Source organism: Falco punctatus (assembly GCF_963210335.1).
Source record: "Falco punctatus genome assembly, chromosome: 9".
Classification (NCBI taxonomy): domain Eukaryota; kingdom Metazoa; phylum Chordata; class Aves; order Falconiformes; family Falconidae; genus Falco; species Falco punctatus.
Genome location: NC_137589.1, coordinates 41,218,060 through 41,237,845, shown reverse-complemented (window position 1 = coordinate 41,237,845; position 19,786 = coordinate 41,218,060). Strand labels below are relative to the sequence as shown.

Genomic DNA, 19,786 nt, shown 5'->3' with positions numbered 1-19,786 from the left:
AGATAGCTAATGGACAGTCTATACTGGCAAACAAAACTAACACCTAAATGACTCCTTGCATGTACAAGTGGTAAACTCTCCATTAAAAAGAGAGTTACATTGACAGAGGCAGGCTGGATACAACTGAGCCACAGTGTAAATAAACCTCTGCCAGGGTCCATCCACAGCCCTGTCAAACACCATGCCTGCCATGCCTGCAACCTATCCCCTCATCATCAAGCAGCTCCAAATGCTCCCTGTTGTTTTGAATGCTATGCAAATATTGGCAGAAGGATGTATGCTCTGTTTTAAAGATGTCTCAGACACAGCAACACCAACCCAACTTTTTGGAAAGCGGTATCAGGACTTGCAGTTTCTGTTTTTACTTCAGTGAATTAAGTTATCTCTAGAATAAATTGTGCTTTTAGCTGACTCAGGCTGTTTGCTAGCTCTTGCTGAATTTGGCCAATCATCCCCCATAAGGGAAAAACAGAAAAGGAGAAGGTAATTTTGAAAAGTCAAAATATTTCATGTTCTATTTTGGAAAAAGAATCGTATAATTGATTTTTCACATTGAAATGTCTTCCCTTTGTGAAACATGACTGCTTTTCTAAGAAAGGACAGTGGCTATCTGTAAACAACACATCTCATTCAGACTAGAAAAACTACAGTAGCCTTCTGTTTTACTGAAATACCCAGAAAAAATCCCACCTTAGGTTAACTAGGGAAAACCAAACGGCTCTTAATTTTCAGTTGGACAAATGAAACAAAATGAGTGAGAAGGACATTCGGAAGCAATTTCAGATGCCACAGCTGCTGGGAGCCCAAGAGGAGAACGTGGAGCATTCGATCAGCTCTGCACGTGTCCTACAGCAGCCTTAGCATCCCTGCTCTCGGCACGCTATCTGCTGAAAATCTCAGACTGCCACTTATCGCACACATACGAACCACATTAGATGAACTGTCCCAACGCTGCCATTGCCTGGCTCACATCTAGTTTCCGTCACACTCCTCTCTATTTCTGAGGGGAACGTAAAGAGGGAAAATAAACTGAAACGTGGGAAACACCACGTTCGGTTCTGAATTCTGTAGGTATTCACGCTCTACCCCTAAACATCACGGTAATTCCTTTGACTTCCTGAAAATATAAGTGAATCCTAAAATGCAGTGTGACTTTTAGAAAGAATGTATTTCTGGCAGCCTGCACCAGAAACAAATTATTCCCATGTTGTAATGCATAATGCACAGTCAGGTCTGCATGAGAACTGGAGCTGGCCACTGCACAAACACAATTCCACCAGCAAAGCTTCCAGCCTCATTCATAGTACCTGTTCTTCAGTTTTGTTCCTGTTTAAAAAACCACCATGTCACTTAATTGACCGATGCCGTGCCACAAGCGGTTTGCAAACACACTTGTTTGAAGAAGATATGCCCTGGCTGGTTTGGAAAATCCGTAAGCAAAGCATTCATAATAAATCAGAACCAATTCATGACCAGTTGAGTAAACAGAGGGAATGGAGGGTCTGGCACAAGTACACCAGCACCGGTGATAATTTGCAGCATTCACTCTCGACTGATTTTGTACCTTCTTCCATTTCACTTTTTGCAAAATTCCCAGCAGATCACTTTACGGTGAGGGATGCATTGCAAACCAGTGTGTAATGAATGGACAGAGGAGAAAAATCACAAAAGCACATTCAAAAAAACTCCCTGGGTAAATATTTGCATTGGAAAGTGGACCTCAAGATTCACTGCGTGCAGTCAGGGGTCAGAAATATTATGGGTCCACTCAAAACAAAGGCAACTTGAAACTGGGGAGCCGGTCGGAATCCACGTAACCACCAGCGTCAGGCAACTGTGTCTTTTATTGTAGCTGAAGATCCTAGCCCTGCGTTTGTGTGCGTACGTGCATGTGTGTCCACGTATTTAATGCAAACACACGCAAGTGTGCGCATGCTCACACATTTTTAAAATATATGTGCATATATTCCCATATTCACAATGAACTGTTTATGAGCAAGCTATCAAGAAAGAGTTTTCACTGAAATTATTCAGTGAATGACTTCAAACAATGAATACATCGCAGGAAATGGCGATTGGCTCCAGAGCAATCCACAAGCAGAAAAGAAGGCAAAAGCAGTTGAATAAATGGGTGGCTATGAATTACTCATTTAGCTGCATTATCTTCTGGTGGTCCAATTCAGCAAATGCCTAAACACCCACTTCCCATTAAGGGCATGAATAGTCCCATTGATTCAATAGGGTTTATTTTCTCTGCCTTCCATGGGGCAACTCAAATACTTAAATTTAAGCAAGTGCTTAAAGTGCTTTGCTGAATCAGGAGGTATGTCCACACTGTATATACCTGTGTTATACAGAAGGTCAGATTAGCTGATCAAAGAGTCCTTTATGGTTTTAAGATCTATAAATCTATGAATAAAACCAGCCTTTGCTGGAATTGCTTCTTCATAACCTTCCTGAGCACTGAAATTCATCCACACCCCAAAAATATTAATAAAACACTCTGTACTTAACTCTTTTCATATTATACTAAGTACGCCACTAAATAAACCTCTTAATATTCCAGTATATTTTGCAATGAACATTTTCCCGGTACGCTAGAGCGATTCCTCCTTTTGTGCCATCCAGAACACAATCCCATGAAATACTGCAGTAAACATTTCTCTGAGTACTACAGCAAACACTACCAGCATTAGCAGATTAACCATTCCACTGAGCGCCATATTAAGCACACGTTTAAATACTGAGAAAAGACGTATAGCCTCCTCTTTCCACTGCGCCTCGTTACCCTGCCGAGATCCATATTTTTCCGCACCGAGTCAACCAGCCCTATGTGTACCTGCTCTGTTCCCTCCCCTGGTGCTGCTCCCCTCTCTTTTTCTCCTTGTTTTGTTCATCCCAAAGCCATTCTTCTGGCTTGGAAAATTTGTTGGGGGTGGGGGGGTGGGGGGTGGGGGGGCAGAGGTAAAGGCAGGGCAGAGGGGATCTGGCACATTGTTCAACCACAAAATCAACAACAAATCTATACCACGTGCGCACCTCTGCTTCTCTGTCTCTCTCAGCATCGCTGAAGACTGTTGATGGAGAAACACAGGCTACCTGTGGGTACCCCCTCCTTGGACCAAAAGAAATAAGTGGTGCTCTGAAGCAGCAGGTCTTGACTGTAATTTGGAGTTATAAAGCATTGTTTGGGTTTTACAGGTGTACTTTAATGTCAGTGAAATTACCATGCTCAAAGCCTTCAATGGATTCATCTTTAGCAAGTGTTTAAGAGCCATTGACTCGTCTCTTGTTGCTGATAAACCATCTAGATTCAACCCATGGTTCTGCTCAGCTTTTCTCCTTTCCCTCCTCTCCCTCTCTTTTTCTCTCTCTCTCTTTTCTCTTTTTTTTTCTTTTTTTTTTTTTTTTACTAGCAATTTGATGTTTGATCATTTGAGGCAATGAGGCGGAGGGTAATTTACGTTATCAGGGAGGTATGAGGGGTGCTGGGAACCCAGACGCAAGGCCCATTCGCCTGCTAAAGCGCCATCGTAATGTAATGAGACTCCAGTCAAGTGCAGCTAGTAATGGAGAGGAACATTTCCCATTCATCTGCCTACCTGAGACTCCACTGAATACGACGATAACTTTTGCACAGGAGGAGCAGGGGGCGACAAGGCGAAGGGGGGCCGGAGTCCCCATGGCATGACTCCCTCTGTCTCACGGAGAAGCACCACAGCCACATCCTTTAGATCATCAAGGGGAGCAGATTAGCACAACTCTGGAAGGCACAAAACAGGTTGTTGGAAGTACTTAACCCTTCCTGGGTGCCTTCCAGCAGGTACCTGGCCAGCACAGACCCCTCACCTTCCCCTCCAGCCTGTGGCTGCGTCCCCTCCGCGGTCCCTCAGCGGCTGCATCCTTCCAGGGCAGAGCCAGATCCTCGTGCAGAGGGAGCCTGGAGAGGATGGGTGCACCAGAGCAGGCCACCGGGAAGATGCCTGCACATCAACTAGCAGAAGTTGAAAAAAGGAGGAAAACCATTTCCTAGAAGTGCTCCAAGGCTGTTTCCCTCCAAAGGGGCTTCCAAAAGAGCTCTTTTCCCTGATTGTCCCTAGCTAGCTCCATCACTTGCCCCCAGATGTGGCTTCCTATTACAAAACTGGAGTTTTGAGAAACCTCTTCCATTTGTTTTTGTGTGGTGAATGGGACATTGGGATTGCATCAACAATTTCTTTTAATACCATTTTCTAATATCAGCCAAAAGACAAAAAAAAACCCAATTCCCACACATACTTCTAGCACCCTGGATGTCCACCCCCGGGGGGATTTCGTCACGGCCATGTCAGAGCAGCCCCCTCCTGCCCCATGTGCTGGAGGAGCACACACTAAGTCTGCTCCATGGTATGGTGTCCTGGGGCTGGCTGCACCCATGACAAGGATCAGTGTATTTGCACAATCCTGACTGGCAGGGAAACCGAGGCATGGAACGGTACTCTGTCCATGCTGTGATGAACAAAATCCAAGGGCTCGCTTCCTTTTTCAGAGAATGAGTTCCCAAGGATGCTGGGAATCATTTCTTTCCCCCCAGTACCTCAAGCCCTGCTCCTCAGCCTGGGCCCTTGCCTGTAAAACCCTCCCTAGCTGCAGATTCACCTTCCACTCTGCCTATGTAGCGCAGTGATGGGGCCTCCCAGCAGCACAGTAATAACAACAACAGTAATACCCACCACCAGCAATAACAATGATGCACATATTCAAGTTCTCGCAGGCAACCCTGCTACTCTGCACACTTTGTTTGCAAGCTGAGGGTAATTATAGCTCGAGGGAACCTCCTGGATGCAAACAGATCTCCCAGTACGAAGACCTCGATGTATGTCAAGGGGTGTAGGTGGCAGGGGCAAGATACAGGGGCAGGAGAGATTAATTTCCTTCATCAGCCTGTCCTAAGATTGCTGTTTGTTCCCAGAACTCATCCTGAGAAAGAGAGAGAGAGGAAAGGAGAGGGGGAGCAAGAGAGACCTCAGCTCCCCCTCCCAGCCCTCACCAAATTCCTGCCACATGGACCCTTCCAATTATATCCACGTTTGAAAGGCTGCTGTCAGGATGAAAGGCACAGAGCAGTAATGAACTGACGATTAATTTGCAGTTGGCTCACCCAGTGTGCGAGTGTCTCTCAGGCTCGCTGCATGCGGGTGCTAAATATGACGATGTCAGCAATTGTCAGTCAGAGCCAGGGTTACCCTTAATAAGAGTCTCTCTCTCCCCGCTGCCTGACTGCCGGCTTTCAGGGGCTCCAGCTTGGCTCCCCATCTTCCCGACGGTGAGGGGAGCCCTGCACTAGCCTGGCAGCTGCCAAAGTAGCAAGAGGAAGGGAAAAGAAATGACCCTCTCCCCTGGCAAGGCAGCAGGAGCAGCTGCCAGCGCTAACTGCCTCTGCCCATGCCAACTTTGACCTGGGAGAGTTACGGTTTATGCTGGCATGAAAATACCTCAGGATGCAACTGAGCATGTGAGCACCAGCCATGCCTGGGCTGGGATCCTTTGCACTTCCAAAACTGGCTGCAAATAGCACAGCCGCTTAATCCATGTTTAAAACAAACCTCTCACTCTCCATCAGCATCACCATGGCATAATGGCCAGGCAGCGTGACTGACCCTGAGTTTCAAGCCAGAGCTGTTGCACAGAAACACCCTTCCCAGTATCACGCAAAACTGGGTTGCCAGCAGCTAGTTTTCAGGTAATGCACTAAGGGTCAGCATAGCCTGATGGGGTCCGGGCATATTTCCTCTCTTCCTCAAACACCCCTGCCAGCCCCAGCAGGGAGGCAAGAGGCCCGCACTTGGGAGCCACTGTGCTGAGCGCTCTGTGGAAGCACATGGAGGGATTGGCCGTGCTCTGAAGAATTTGCAGGCTAACCAGCCAAGATGCACCCGGTTGTGGGAGGGATGCAGCAGAGAGCACTGGATTGACAGGGCTGGGAATACAACCTGCGTTGTCTGCATTAAGGGGCCTGTCATCAGGCTGCGGGGGAACACTGCTTTGCAGGGGGAAGCACAACACCTGCTCAAAAGACACAAACATTCAAAGTAAAGAGCAATCCCTTGGCATCACATGGAGATACCTCCTGCGTGCTCCCAGGGAACCCAGGGTGCATACAATGGACCTGCATATTCCATCCACCCTCCACGCCCCTCCACCAGATCCCAGCACTTCATCTTCTTTCCCCATTCTCACAGCAGCAATGGGACCCAGGCCTCAGCCATTAGCCGCTACAAATGTGCTTAACCTCAAAAAGATATTTTCTTCAAATGTCCGAAGCTGGGCACCCCAAATCACTGGGCACTTTCAGAATCAGGGTTCAGGAGGGTCATAATAAATTCGGCTGTGGAGCAGGCATCAGATGCCTTGGGACATACCAAGGCAACATTCTTTGATGGATGTGGGGCAATGTGTAGGGCATTAGAAGTGTTCACACAGCAGCTTTCTTTCAGACTGCCCAAAGGCCTGTGAAATACATTTCAGATGTCTCATTCACTAGATGATCATCTAGAGTATTAGACCTTGCTTCACATTATTACGTTAGGATCTGAAAGATGGGTGCACTGATTTCATCTTGGGCATGGACTTCTAGAGCTCCAGAGGGCTGATCAGCAGAATATGAAAATCAGCTGCAAATCGCCAAGAAGCCTCCACCTGGAATTATACACCAATCACTGTACCCGTCCTGCTGCAAATATTGCCTATTATCAGTATATATCCCAGAACGTGCATAAAATCCCCAATACCTGCCATTGGAGGCGTGTGCAGCCCATGTGCTCTAATCCCTTGCCACTGTTACTGTTTTTACTGTATATAAACAACGCTCCTCTGTAGTTGCCAAAGCTCTAACACCAGCAGATTTGGTAGGTGCCTCAAAGCCTCTATTGCTGATGCTGGCTTTATCATCACAGCTCCCCTTGCAGACAGCCAAGCCCACTGGTTTTACTGGGCCTGGGATCAGGTGTTTTCCCTACGCGCTGCTAGTTTTTACCTCTTTCATGGAGACATGGAAATCAGCTGAGAGATATTTCTCCTTGGGATGCTTTTGCTTAGGAAACTTTGCATAACTCATGGCATTTACCGCAGCTGGCGTTGCTCAAAGAAAAAAAAAAAAAAAACGTAGACAACAATATTCTGGAAAACTGGGTGCCTTTTCTTTTGATTTGCCATAATCACAGATGTGTTTCTAGGGTGTAACCCTGCCATCAGTGCCTGGCATTTCAGGCAGATGTACGGGATGTCCTGTAGCAGGTGACAGCCTGGGTCCAGCTCACACACCATTTTAAAAAACTTGCTTCAGGGAGGGCTTTCTACAAAGATGCCTTCCAAGCTGCTTTTCCTGCCCACCGAGCATGCCTGGGCCCAGGAGAGCCACTTTTTGGCTTTCCCTGCTCCTTCCACCCTGCCCGGCTCCCCTCGGGAGCTGGCTGGGCAGCCATGCCATGCCTCTGCGCAGAGCGGGAGGTGGCAGAGTCACGGCGCCGACGCCACTTGGCAGGCGCTCCTAATGACACTGCGTCCACACGAAAGCCAAACACAGCCCTTGGAGAGCCGAGGGCGCCTCTGCAAAGGAGACCTGAGCCCTTTAAGGAGGAGAGAGGAGCAGAAATCAATTGTCTGCTCGCCTTCCTCCCCAGGCCCCCCTCTCCCCCTCCTCCATCACCACCACCACCACACACGCACCCTATTCACCCTGCTGGAAGGTGACATTTGCTATTAACCTTATATTGGGCCATTTTGTAAATCAATGTCACTTACATTTAATAACAAGTGTAATCAAAGGAATTATGCAAATTTAATTTGATGCTTCTTGAATTATGCAAATCTGCACCACATATAATGGCTTCTGACATGTGCCCAGTTGGAGAACGTTCCATTACCTCCTCTCTTATTACCCCTATTATTATTTTTATTTTTTTATCCTGTGGTCGGGGGGAGGGAGAAGGGAGGGAGCAGTGGTTAGGCTTGGAGGCAGGGGGGACAAGCGAGTGCAGGGGGAAGAGAAGGGAAAGAAGAGGGGTGGTGGAGAAAAGCGCTCCTTTGCCTGCATTTTGAGTAGAAAAGCCTCCTGAAGGCATTTCTGTTATTGTTATTGCAGAGCAAGGAGAGCGGGATGGCAAGGGGGAGGAATGGAGATGGGGGGAATCATTTCCCATGAATGGCTTTGCAGGCAATAATACTATAAGCCTCTGATTCTAAATTACTGCCCTTCCAGTCCTATCTCCAGCATGATATTACTCTCCTTGGCCTCTTCTTCCTGAATTACTAGGCGAGCTGAGGGAGGGTGAGGGAAGAGGGGAGCAGGACCCACAGAGTGGAAAATGCAGAACGAATGGGTGAAAAGGGGGTTTGGGTTTTTTGCTCCGTGGCCACCCCAGGTACCCCCACATCCTAATTCCTCCCACCAGGGCCCCAGGAGAACAGCTGATCTTTTCCCCTTGGCTTTCCCACCGCTTACTTGTTTCCTTGCGCGTGACCCCCAGGATCAGGGGGAAATGGCCATAAGATGGATGAGCCACGATTTGCAGTATCTTCTCAGAAACCTCGGGCACCTACAGCCGGTGACACCACAGCAGGTTCCTCCCTTTGCAAAGGGACTTTGGTGTCTGCAGCACCAGAAGTCAGTTGGGACCAGCATCTTTCTCCATTGCTTTTGCTTATCAAAGATGGCAAGAAGATTTGATGATCACAGAGTGGATCTGGAAGACAGGGCAGTATGACGCTGGACCACATTTTCCCCCGCTGGACCACTCACAGCAACTGACGAGTGACTCTTCCGCTATAATTCATGCAGTGTGACCTTGAGCAAGACTGCTCCACTCTGTGTCTTGATGTCCTCACACTTGCACAAAGCAGATAAAGAAACTGATCTGTCTTTCGGAAGGAGGAGAAGAAAGATTTAAAAGAAATTTTTAAAAGTCTGCATGCTCCTCAAATGTGAATTGATATACATTACGAGGGCACAGTACCAGCACGGATCCATCACTTCTATAAAGCAGAGTCACTAATATCAGAAGTCTCCCTACTCTAGACTGGAGAATTGAAAGGCAGAAAAGGATTTCTACATGGTCCAATTTACACTAGCCATGTTTCCTTCCAAAACTTTTTCAGAAACACTGATTTTATTTCCTATTTGTTCTAAATATTTCTGCTTTACTACATAGGCCTACAAGACTGCAATTTTTTCTCTAATGGAAAATAATTTCCAGAAATATATTTTGCATTTAGATTTTAAACATAATAAACCAGAGAATACGTCCACGTTAATTTTTTCATACCTGTCAATAGTTCAAATTCTTTTTAAAGCTAAAAAAAAGGTTTTTGTTTTAATGGAAGGATTTTTCATCTGTTACCAAAAATATACTCTCATAGAAATATTGGTGAGAGGAAGCTGTCCCTGCTCCATCCCAAACCGAAAAATCATTTGAAGTTCATTGTGGCAAATGCCATGTTTCAGCCAATCCTTGATAATATGGTTTCTACCGATGATGGGGTGAACTGGGTGTGCTTACCCCACTTCAGGGCTAACATCTGCTGGGCTTGGAAAAGAAACATGTGACTCACCCAGGGGATGCTGCTGACATTACCTTTCAAGCCCTGATGGTATCTGGCAGCACAACCAGCAGCTCTCCAATGCTGTTGGCACTCCAACACTGCCGCCACTCCTCCGTAGAGCCCATGTGATAAACCAAGGGTGAATCTTCTTCTCAAGAACTGCAGCTGCAGGTGGAAATCCTGCTGAGAGGCCTCACTCAGCCCAGCATCTTCTCTGGCCCTTGTCCACCCCAGAGCTGAGGTGCCTGGGGCAAGGGTGTCAGCAGGAACACCAGCAGCAATGTCTGGCACTTGCTCACCTCTTTGATTCACTGCCCAGAGACGGTGTCTGTCATTAGGAGGCTGAAGAAAAGAATAAAGCTCATTTCAGAGTCAGATACATCAATAACCTCTGACATCCTACCCAGCCCGAGTTCCGGAATGCACAAAGACCTTGCTTTGCCCTGCCTTGCCAGCAGATGACCCCCATGACTCCTGTGGATGCAGGGATGGTCAGGACTCACTATTGTCCCCGGGTGCACAAGCAGATCAGCAGGAGGGTGCCCATCGCAGAGCGCTGCAGCTGGAGCACGGCTGCTGCGGGTGCCCACCTCGCACAGCCCCCAGCCCTGAAGATGCTTCTGGGGAAGCAGGTTAATGAGTGCACGGAGCTAAAGTTGTCCCTGGTGTTGAGCCTGCTGAGGTCAATGAAGGTACTGAGCAGCCTGTAGGGTGCTATTCCTGAATTCAGGAGGTGTACAGCAGATGGAAGTGCCTCTCCTGCAGAGAGAGCTCAGCACACAACATGCTGTTTCATAGCTGGTGTTTCTGGGCTTATCTCTCTATGAAGCTTTTCAGGAGGATGTCTCTGAACAACTCCAAGTCTGGATATTCCAGAATAAAAGGGTTGATGTTGGAGTTTGTGGGGAATAGCTGTCAGGAACAGCCCTGTGGGGCTAGAAAATGTCCTCCACACTACACTAGAGCCAGCAGCCCCAGGCACAGAGCTAAAGCACGGTCTGTCGGTGACTGTTGTAACATGGGCTCACATGGGCTCACGGCTCTCTGTGCATTCCTCAACTCCAGCCGCGGCTGGAGGACACCAGGTACAACAGAGCAGCCTGAAAGTGAAAGCTTTTTCATCAGGTAACCTTTTTTCTGGAGCTTAGGTCCTGATGCTGTGGGCTGATTCAGAAATGGGCAATGCAAAGTCTCCGAGTCTAGGCTGAAAGACCTTTGTGCCATTGCTGGGAGAGGGAATGTGCGTGGCTTGAGCCCTGGAGGGGGCATTCTGGGCTTCCCCAGGGTAAACAAATAGAGTGGGGAAGTGCCTCTGAAAGCCATAATTGACACAAGGGATCTAAAAGGCTCTGCTCCCAGCGGGAGGTCACACTGCTTGAAGTTCCCTTGCTCTCCCCTTTCCTGGAAATCACAGGTCATCGATTGCAGCTGCCTCCTCCCCACTAAAACTGTAACCAGCAAAGAGCCATAAAAACCCACAGAAAGGCTGGGAATCTGGTCTGATGAGGCAAGACACACTGACAAAATGACCACGAAACATCCTGGGAAGCAGTTTGGAGGGAGCAGGCTGGGACAGGGCAAGAGAAAAGCTTCTGCAGGAAGATGATGAAGGCTTCAGAGGCAGCGGAGATGGGGGTAAAGGAAGGCCCCAAGACATCTAGCAGCTGCGTAGAGAGCAGTTCCCTGAGAAGATTTCATGACACGGGCCAAGGCCTTGTCACCCCACTCCCAGAAGGGACCTAATCTCTAGTGCCCTTGATACTTCACACAATGCCCAGAGTAAACATCTATTCACTGACCAGAGCAACTGGCGTGATCTTTTTCATTAAAATAAAACTTTACATGACAGTTGAAAAAATTAAATTATGGACGGTGTTACTTCTGACCAGGATCCCAGCTCTCCTGCTGCTGCCTGTGCTTGGCCAGGGCATACGGGTGCTAACAGGTGTCCTACCTGCTCTGTGCCTCAGCTTCCCCACCTGTAAGGAGCAGAAGACAGGACAGACACTCACCCCACAGGGCTGGCACAGACCCCATCAACAGTGACTGTTCCACTGTGTCACTCCATTGGCATCAGTAGAGAAACCTCTTGCTTAGCAAAGAAAAAAGGGGTGCTGAGGGCATTGCCAGGAGGGAAGATGTTCACATTTACCTTTGCTCTGGCAATGCCAGAGGACAGGGAGTTTCACTGAAAGGCACCAAGGTTTCTCCTTCCTTTTAGGGCAGACGAAAGGAGGACAGCAGTCACATTTGATGTAGAGCAGGTCATATGTAGGAACGAGACCTAAGAGCTAGACAAGAAAGACAGGCAAATGTCACATAAGAAACTAAATAGGTAGATCAGCTGACCTTTTACGATAAGCTATGTACTCTGTTAATATGTTTTTGAGGCTTTGGGGCTTTGTGTTACATAGTTCAATTACTGCAAAGAGATCCAGGAGTTAAACATTTGGAAAAAAATTATTTTGAGGATGGGTATTGTCTTCCTATAAGCACAACTGGGATTTGCATGGCCAGTCTCCCAATGCCCATTTTAAGCTGGCAGGCATCTGATGAAACACAGAAGCAACCAAGTGGGGACCAAAGGGAGCCAGACTTTTTTTGAGCTCCTTCCTCCCAGCATCCTGAACATTTTGGCAGATCCTGCTGGCATGAAACCCCGCAGCCTGCTTCCCACGTTGAGCTGGGAAAAGTCCTGACACATGGGTTAATGACAGCAAGAACATCTAACATCTGCTAGATGGGGAAAAACAGTGAGGCCCCATGGAGAACTCTCTCTCTGGCCACTCGCTGTGAGGTCCACTTACCACAGGCCCCTGGCAAAAGTCAGCATCACCCTGATCTGGTTTCCCCTCACACCCCAGCCTAGCCTTCCCTAGCTCGCTCAAGCAGTGGTACCACACCTTTGCTGCCTGCATCCAGGCCCAGGAATGCTGACGGGTCCCAGGGTATCACTCAGAGGGTCCATGCCCAGCAGGGCCACCGGTGTCACATGTCTGAGTGCTGCTTTTAGCCCGGTGGAGCAAGCTCACGCTGGCCTGACCCTACCAGCATTAATGGAGCCTCACAGAGGGTGAAACCTGCTTGCTCAGCCTCTCTTCAGCACCTGATCCTACATGCAGAGAGTACGGAGATCTTTTTTCCTCTGTCTCCCCCTTTCACTCCTGCCTGTTTGTCCTTTCTCCCCAACACATGGGTGCAGCTCTGCTTGCAGAAATCCCATGGAGTTATTCCTGCTGCATCCCAGGGCAGCTCAGCAGAAACAGCGAGCCTCTGATTTCTGCCCTTACACCCTTTCCAAGAAGCCAGATCTTGGCACCACAGGGAGAGGGGTTATTTGATCTTTATTAATTTATTGAAGGGAAGGAAGAGGGTGGAAATTGCAATGAAAGGGACAGCCAGCCAGATAGCAAGGAAGAGAGGTTAAAAATGAAGTCATCATCTAATTGGCCCGCAGTGAATTATTCACATGTATAATCTTTTAAAAAAAAAAAAATTCAGCACAAGGCAATGCAAGTAAATGCTGTTCATGTTTAAAAGTCATTTCCATAAGTAAGTGCAATTTCTCTACTGTTTGCCCCTGTTTAATGAAGTGAAATCTTGTTTGCATTCCTCCCAATTTCCCAACGAAAGGCGCCCAAGCGTTTGCACCAAAATTACTCGGCCCAAATTAAAACCCTCCAACACTTAAAAAAAAAAATAAAGAGGAAAGGGGGGAAAAATCAGACTTATTTTTAAAATGCCTTAAGTGCATCCCAGCATCCTAATTTATTTTTAGACACTCGTTATTAAGAGTAGTAGTAAGTTTCCCTTTCTCTCTCACTCTCTCTCTTATTTAAATGAACTTAATGGCAATAGATGCAAATGTGTGGAAGAGGAAAATAGTTAACATTTATTTATTCTTACTGTTGTCTCTTCCCTGGCTGGTGTCATTAGAACAGTTCGTTGCATCCCATTCGCTCCCATTAGCTCTGCTATCAGAGCCACCCAGCACGACTCCAGCACGGCTCGAAGTGCTTTCTGCGGCCCACATAGGGACTACATCATCATCTCCAAGGCACTGGCTTAATGACAAGAAAAAAAATCGGAATATATTGCACAGCGATCTGGGGAAACAACAACAAAACCCACCACCACTGTGGCTGCCACCCGATGCTGTCTCCCCTTGACCCGGGGCACGTGGCCCCGCGCCGGCTGGGTGGGCGGGCAGCGGACGGCGGTGGGGCACACATGCCTTCGCAATGCATTGGACCGGGCAATGTGCAGAGAAATACGCCAACAGGGACCCGGCGTGCTTGGAAACGCACTTGGGAAGACCCAGAGAGACTGGAATGGGTTCAAACAGCTGCTCGGCACTGGCAGAGACATCTCCCCCTGACGCAGGACTGCCAGCCACCCAGCTCTGGGCTCCCCAGGGTGGGCAGGAGCTGACAGCCGGGGCCGGCAGTGAGGTGGGGGGCTTGCACCCCCTCGCCAGATGCGCCTCACTTTCCTCCAGCATCCTGGCCACTCCCTGCTGGGAGCATTTCCTAACGCGAACCAGACCAGCATGCATGTGTGAGCAACCATCTATCAGGGCTGGAGCCGCCGGGTCCAGCCGCCGGTGCATGCCACTCCACAGGGCATGTTGTGCCAGCGCTGCAGAGACAAGGGGCTTAGCCCCGATCCCCCCACCCCCCGGGGAGGGGCGGCCAAGGGCCAGCACTGAGGGGCAGCAGCCAGGGAGAAGTGGCCAGAACCCACCATCTCCCCCAGCACCAGGGTCCTCTCTTACGCCCTGGACGCAGAGGTGGACCTGTCCCACAGCAGAGGGGCAAAATCCCTTTGCAAGCAAGAGAGACGAGGCAGGTCACCCACCCAGAGTGCCTGCAGGTTTTGGGGTCTTCTGAGCCCTTCGCCCCCCCCCAGTGGCACGCAGGCGAGAGTGGTGGCAAGCGTGGGAGAGGGAGACCAGGACTGGGTGACAGCACCGGCTGACAAAGCAGCATTTGGGAGGGAGGACATCAGCATCTGCAGCGCTGACACATAAAAGAGAGGCAGCAGCTATTGCAGGCGGGGATGGAGCCGCGCAAAGGGCCCTCCCCCCCTCCATAAAGTTGACATTGTCTCCCGTGATAACTTTTCTGCTGAGGTAGGAGACACTTTACTGCAGAGTTGCACACAGCAAGTAGCTGCCCTCCCCCCCCGCCCCTTCCCATCCTCTCCCTCTCTCTCTCTCTCCAGCATCATTTACATCCTTAATTAGCTGTAATTCTGCAGTGCTCATTAGGGAAGGACTGGAAAATATCAAGGAGCCCACAAGCAGGGGGCTTCAGGGGAGAGGGAGGAAGAGGTGGATGCTGGCATCAGGCTGAGAGGGGATGCCCAAGGCTGGATTGTGGAGCCAGGAGCCAGGAGCTACTTGCTTAATTCGGGGGGGATGATTACACTAATTTGGGAGTGCTGATCAAGGGGTTAAAAAGGCCACACTGTCCCTCCTAGAAAGGCAGAAGTCTTGTCCAGAGAATAACAGCATCTCACCAAGAGGACTTGTTCTTACCTCCTTGCTTACAGGTGACATCGCTGCTGGGTCCGTCAGTGCCCCACACTCTTACAGCCAATGGTCAGGTGCAGGAGGAGGGTGACCTTCCTCTCTGATGCAGACAGCTACGCGACCTGTCCTCTCCTCCAGCCTCGCAAGGAATTCCCCAGCACAGAGGTTTCTCTGGAAAAATTGCAGCTGACTGGACTAAAGCTCTTCTGCCAGGTGTGCCACTGTGCTGCAACCTTTCGGCTGGAGGAAAAAAGACCCAAAGTGATCCAGAAGAAAATTTGCATGAGTAGTTAATATTTTTTTTTTAAGTAGATGCTCTCTTGACTTAAAACAAGGAGGGGCTGAAATGTTTTGAAATTCAATCACCTAACATAATAAAGAAGCAAGAAATTGGGACTTGAACTATAGCCAAACTTTACCTTCCAGGTTGCTGAATGAAATACATCCTTCAGCCCCAAATGGACAAACATCGTGAAGTTTTACTGTTGGTCCAGATCTCTGACACAATTACTCTGGTGACCAGCAGCAGAACCAGGTGGTTCTAATCTGGACTCCCTTTCACTCAGGAGTAAAACAAACACAGGGAGAATCAAATTGTCCCGCTTCATAGTCTCAAAGTACAAGACCATTAGGGAGGTACTATTGCCTCCTTCCCTCGCTGGAGAACAAGAACAGGTAAATTAAGTGAACGGGGCAAGGACATGAGGGAAACCTGTGGCAGAGCCAGGCGGCAACCCCAGATTTCCTGCTGCCTCTGACCTGCTAGTTACGAGCCATCCTTCCTCATTCTGTAGCACACGGACCTTTGCATGCCCACTTGCACTTGCAATTCTGGGCACATACCTGGCTGTTTTTTAATTCACTGCCTAGCTGTATCTTTGCTCAAGGTTATATGTGCATGTAAAAGTCTATCTGGGAATTCAGTAAAGTTGATGATAAGGATGGTCTTTGCAAGTCCATCCTCCTGCTTTTCACTCCCTGGCAATAACGTGAGCTTACAGGTTGAGCTGTGATGGTGTGTCCCACCAAAGACTCAAAACGACAAGCAGTGCATGTGGGATTATTTAAAAATACGTGGGCATGTGCACAAATGGGCACCTGCACTTCACAGTATCTTCCTCTTTTATTATCATCTTCAAATTCCTGTTAGCGTTCAGATGAAAATTGTCATAACAGAGACTCAGAGCAAGCAAACACGCCAGAACAAGTCAAGACAAAACCTTGGTGAAGTATGACTTTATAGAAGTGCGTAGGACCTCTGCAAAACAGCATTTCAGTGATTCATACCATTGGCTCTGAGGTTTAACACAGGAGAACACCCTTTGCACTTACCCAGGGCAGCTTATTTACATCACTCAAGCAAAGAGAAGTCTGGCCCATCCTTCTGCATTAACACCTGGCTTTTCCTGTAGTGTTTGGTACATAGATTCCTAAGGTCTTTACAAGGGAGATAAAAATTCCACTCTATATGAAATTTGGGTTGCAAAGAAGGAGCAGTGAACCAGAGACTGCCCGGATCTCATTGCAGTGCTTTAAAGAGCATCTTCTCTGCACTTCCAAGGGACCACCTAGTCGAGGTTTTTAATGACAAATTGACAATGACAAACCTTCAGAACAGATTTTGTCCATTGCCACTCTAATATTTAGGAAGAAAGAAGAGGATCAGGAGGGAAAAAAAAATGCTAGATCCACATGCCTGTTAGAGATGTTCAGCTGGTACAAGGAAAGATGCCTCATCACTGCCCAGCTGCTGAAGGCAGGGATGCCAGCTGGCTTAGACCTCTGTGCAGCCTTAGCTCTGCCCAGGTGATGTGGGCAACCAATAGTATTCTGCAGAGGGTAAATACCCACTCCAAGGCATCCACAGAGGAGGGTGTGGAAGTGGAAAGAGCTGCTTGTGGTTCTCACATAGCTCACAACTGCGAAGACCAGCTCCTAAGCGACAGCTCAGGCTCGCACACCACCATCTGCACTCTCCCACGCACAGCAATCAGTGATTTCCTTCAAAATGGCTCAAAAGTGTCTTTTTCAAATTGCTCGTTAGTGGGTTCTTTGATACCTAGAGTACCAATGAACAGCGCCATTCCCACAGCCTACTTGCCATCATTACATTTTCCCCTTCTGTACTTCATCCTTCTGCTGAAAAGCCTAGGGCAACAGCAGGCGCCTGCCTTTTGCCTCACAGCAATAGGCAGAAATCCGGAGCTCAGACAAACTGAGCCTGGGATGCAGTGAGACTAAGCAGATGTCTAGAAAAACAGGTGAAGTATGAATCACAGATATTCAGATATGAGTTGCCTTTCCCACAGTTTGGTTTCAGGGCTGGCTGTACAGAGGATGAACTCAAGGCATGAAGTTGTGTGGCAGACAACTGTCAGAGTCGACAGCAAATCCGCAACCGGGATGGGTGGCCTTGGAGGGCCAAACGGAGGTGAGCAAGGCAGAACATACTGACATGTGCACAAGCAAGCCCTTCTGTGTGGATAGGCACATGGGAATTAAACTGTACTATCTGTATGCACATTTATATTTTCATGGGTGTGCTTGGGGTGTGCCTGATCCTGCACATCCCAGGAGAGGAAGGGATCCTTCCCAGGCTGCACACCAGCTAAAGTGTAGGCGAGAGTTCGTGGACTGATACTGAACAGCTTAAGGAGCCAACTGCAAGAGCTTATTTCCAGCTCAGAGCATTTTCCCCTGTGAAGAGTCAACGAAAATTTCTGCAAACCTCCCTCAGGTGCCACGCAGCAAATGCAACACCAAGGAAACATCAGGGAAGACTCCTAGTCACTCAGACTGTGGTAACTTGGGGAGAAAACCTAGCCTGTGAAAAGGCACCGCTCATGTAACCGGCTGAGGTACCTGGCTGACTGAATAGCCTTGTACTTTGCAAATATTCTTTCAGTTTGCAGCAACATCTTTCTCGGCCTCCCTGATTCTTTCACAGGGGCTTGGAAGAGGCACAGATCTGCTCCATGCTAGCTCTCCGGGCATTACTGCCTGTGATGACCCTTGCTGGGAGAAGCGGGGAGGTGGAGAGCTCTGAACTGGCCCACCTGCATCCCCGCATCTCTCCACACCAGGCTGCCTGTGGGGCTGCAGCAGCCAGGATCCCTCGCAGATCCCCAGCTCTGCTCTCCCTGCCGCAGCCCTGCCCCAGCTCTACAGCCAAGCCAACGTTGCCCCTACCCACGGACTGCTGGGGGGGCTTTGCTCCCTCTCTGTGGCCGAGGTACAGACACAGCTGTAGAGCATCTCCTCCAGGAGCGGGTCCTCTGTCAGCAGCCAAAGCCAAGCCTAACAGTGCCTCCTGCTGAACCTGCAGCCGCGGCCGGCACCTCCTGCCTCCGGCATCCTCGCCTTTCCCACAGGGGCTAGGGCAGTGAAAGGGAGGGAGATTGATAGCAAAGCAAAGCGAAGCAGCAGATGAAAAGTAAACTCACACTACATAAATTCGTAAATGATTTTTATAAGGACACAACACTGTAACAACTTGCCAAGAACAACACCGAAATTATTTCAAGGTTTCCCATTTGTTTGTAAAGTGAATATTAAAAGTGCAGGCAGCAGTCTCCCAGTGTTCCCCTGGGAACTGTTAAGTGTCCGTAGTAACGAGGTCATTCCTTTTTTATTAGGAGAAGGGTTTCTGTAAAGTTAAATGTGCTGACAGCCTCTTGCCTTTGATGTTGGGTTTCACCTCGGTCCCTCCTGCAGATATTGCTGCTCCTCCCTCGCAAAGACACATCCCTGACAAACAATCTTCCCTCTGTCTTCCCTACTTGTTTGTTTAGATGCATGATAGGCAGCTCTGTTAAAGGGCAGCCCGGGAAGGCGTGCTGGGGTTTCAGTGGACGGGAGAGATGTGAGAGATTTGGTTGCTGTAATTAAGTCAGTCTTCATTCCCCCAAACTGCCAGGACTCAGTACCCTTTATTTTATTGACCAGACAGATAATTACACTGACAGTAGTCACAAAGCCCCCAGTTACAGTTGCACTAAAATCACTGTGGTGCCACGTTCAGATGAACATGGGACCTGCAGAGCCCTCGCCACACAGCCCGGCCTGGAAGGGGAGGCGGGGAGGGGTACCCCAGCTCGGTGCCCGCTCCCCCAGTGCCCTGCTTGCTCTGCAACCACAGAGACCAGTCCTCCCTCTCCGGCAAAGCGGAAAGGCACTTCCCCAGGAGAACACACAGGGATCTCTGCTGCTGCCCTGTCTTAGTTATCAGAGCTCCTGCGCAAGCACCTTCCCTGCCTGGTGACCCAGCCGTCCCTGCGGAGTGGCTCTAAGCACCTGCACACGGCGCCTACCTGACCAGGGCCAGCAAGGGCGTGAAAGTATACATGGGCTGCAGCCACTCCGCAGCACACACCGACTGGCTGACCTGGGTACAAGAAGGGACATCTGCTGAGGATGGCACTGAATTAGCACTGGGGAGACTCAGTTCAGGGTTCTACCGAAGACTTTCCCAAAGGCCCTAGGCACATTACCTAAACAGTCTCCCCAGTCAAAGCATGAGATAGCCCCAAGAGCCTCATTCAGCGGCTGCTCGGAGCCACAGCCACTGCCCGCTCTGCACGAGCATACACTGCATCCAGCACCAGGGAGCCCACATCCACACGGACACCTCAGCACAGCACAGTGCACAAAGAAACTAACATTTTTTGTTGTTGT

General features: G+C 49.1%; 1 long non-coding RNA gene across 1 annotated transcript in view; it reads right to left on the bottom strand.

Annotated features, from left to right (window-relative positions):
• The window catches only part of LOC308069151, a 132,767-nt gene that overhangs the window by 25,026 nt on the left and 87,955 nt on the right, over nucleotides 1-19,786 (bottom strand). Inside the window, exon 3 of the long non-coding RNA XR_013930298.1 lies at nucleotides 1-19,786. This exon is cut by the window's left edge and continues 25,026 nt beyond it; it is cut by the window's right edge and continues 15,263 nt beyond it. This is a non-coding gene — a long non-coding RNA (uncharacterized lncRNA).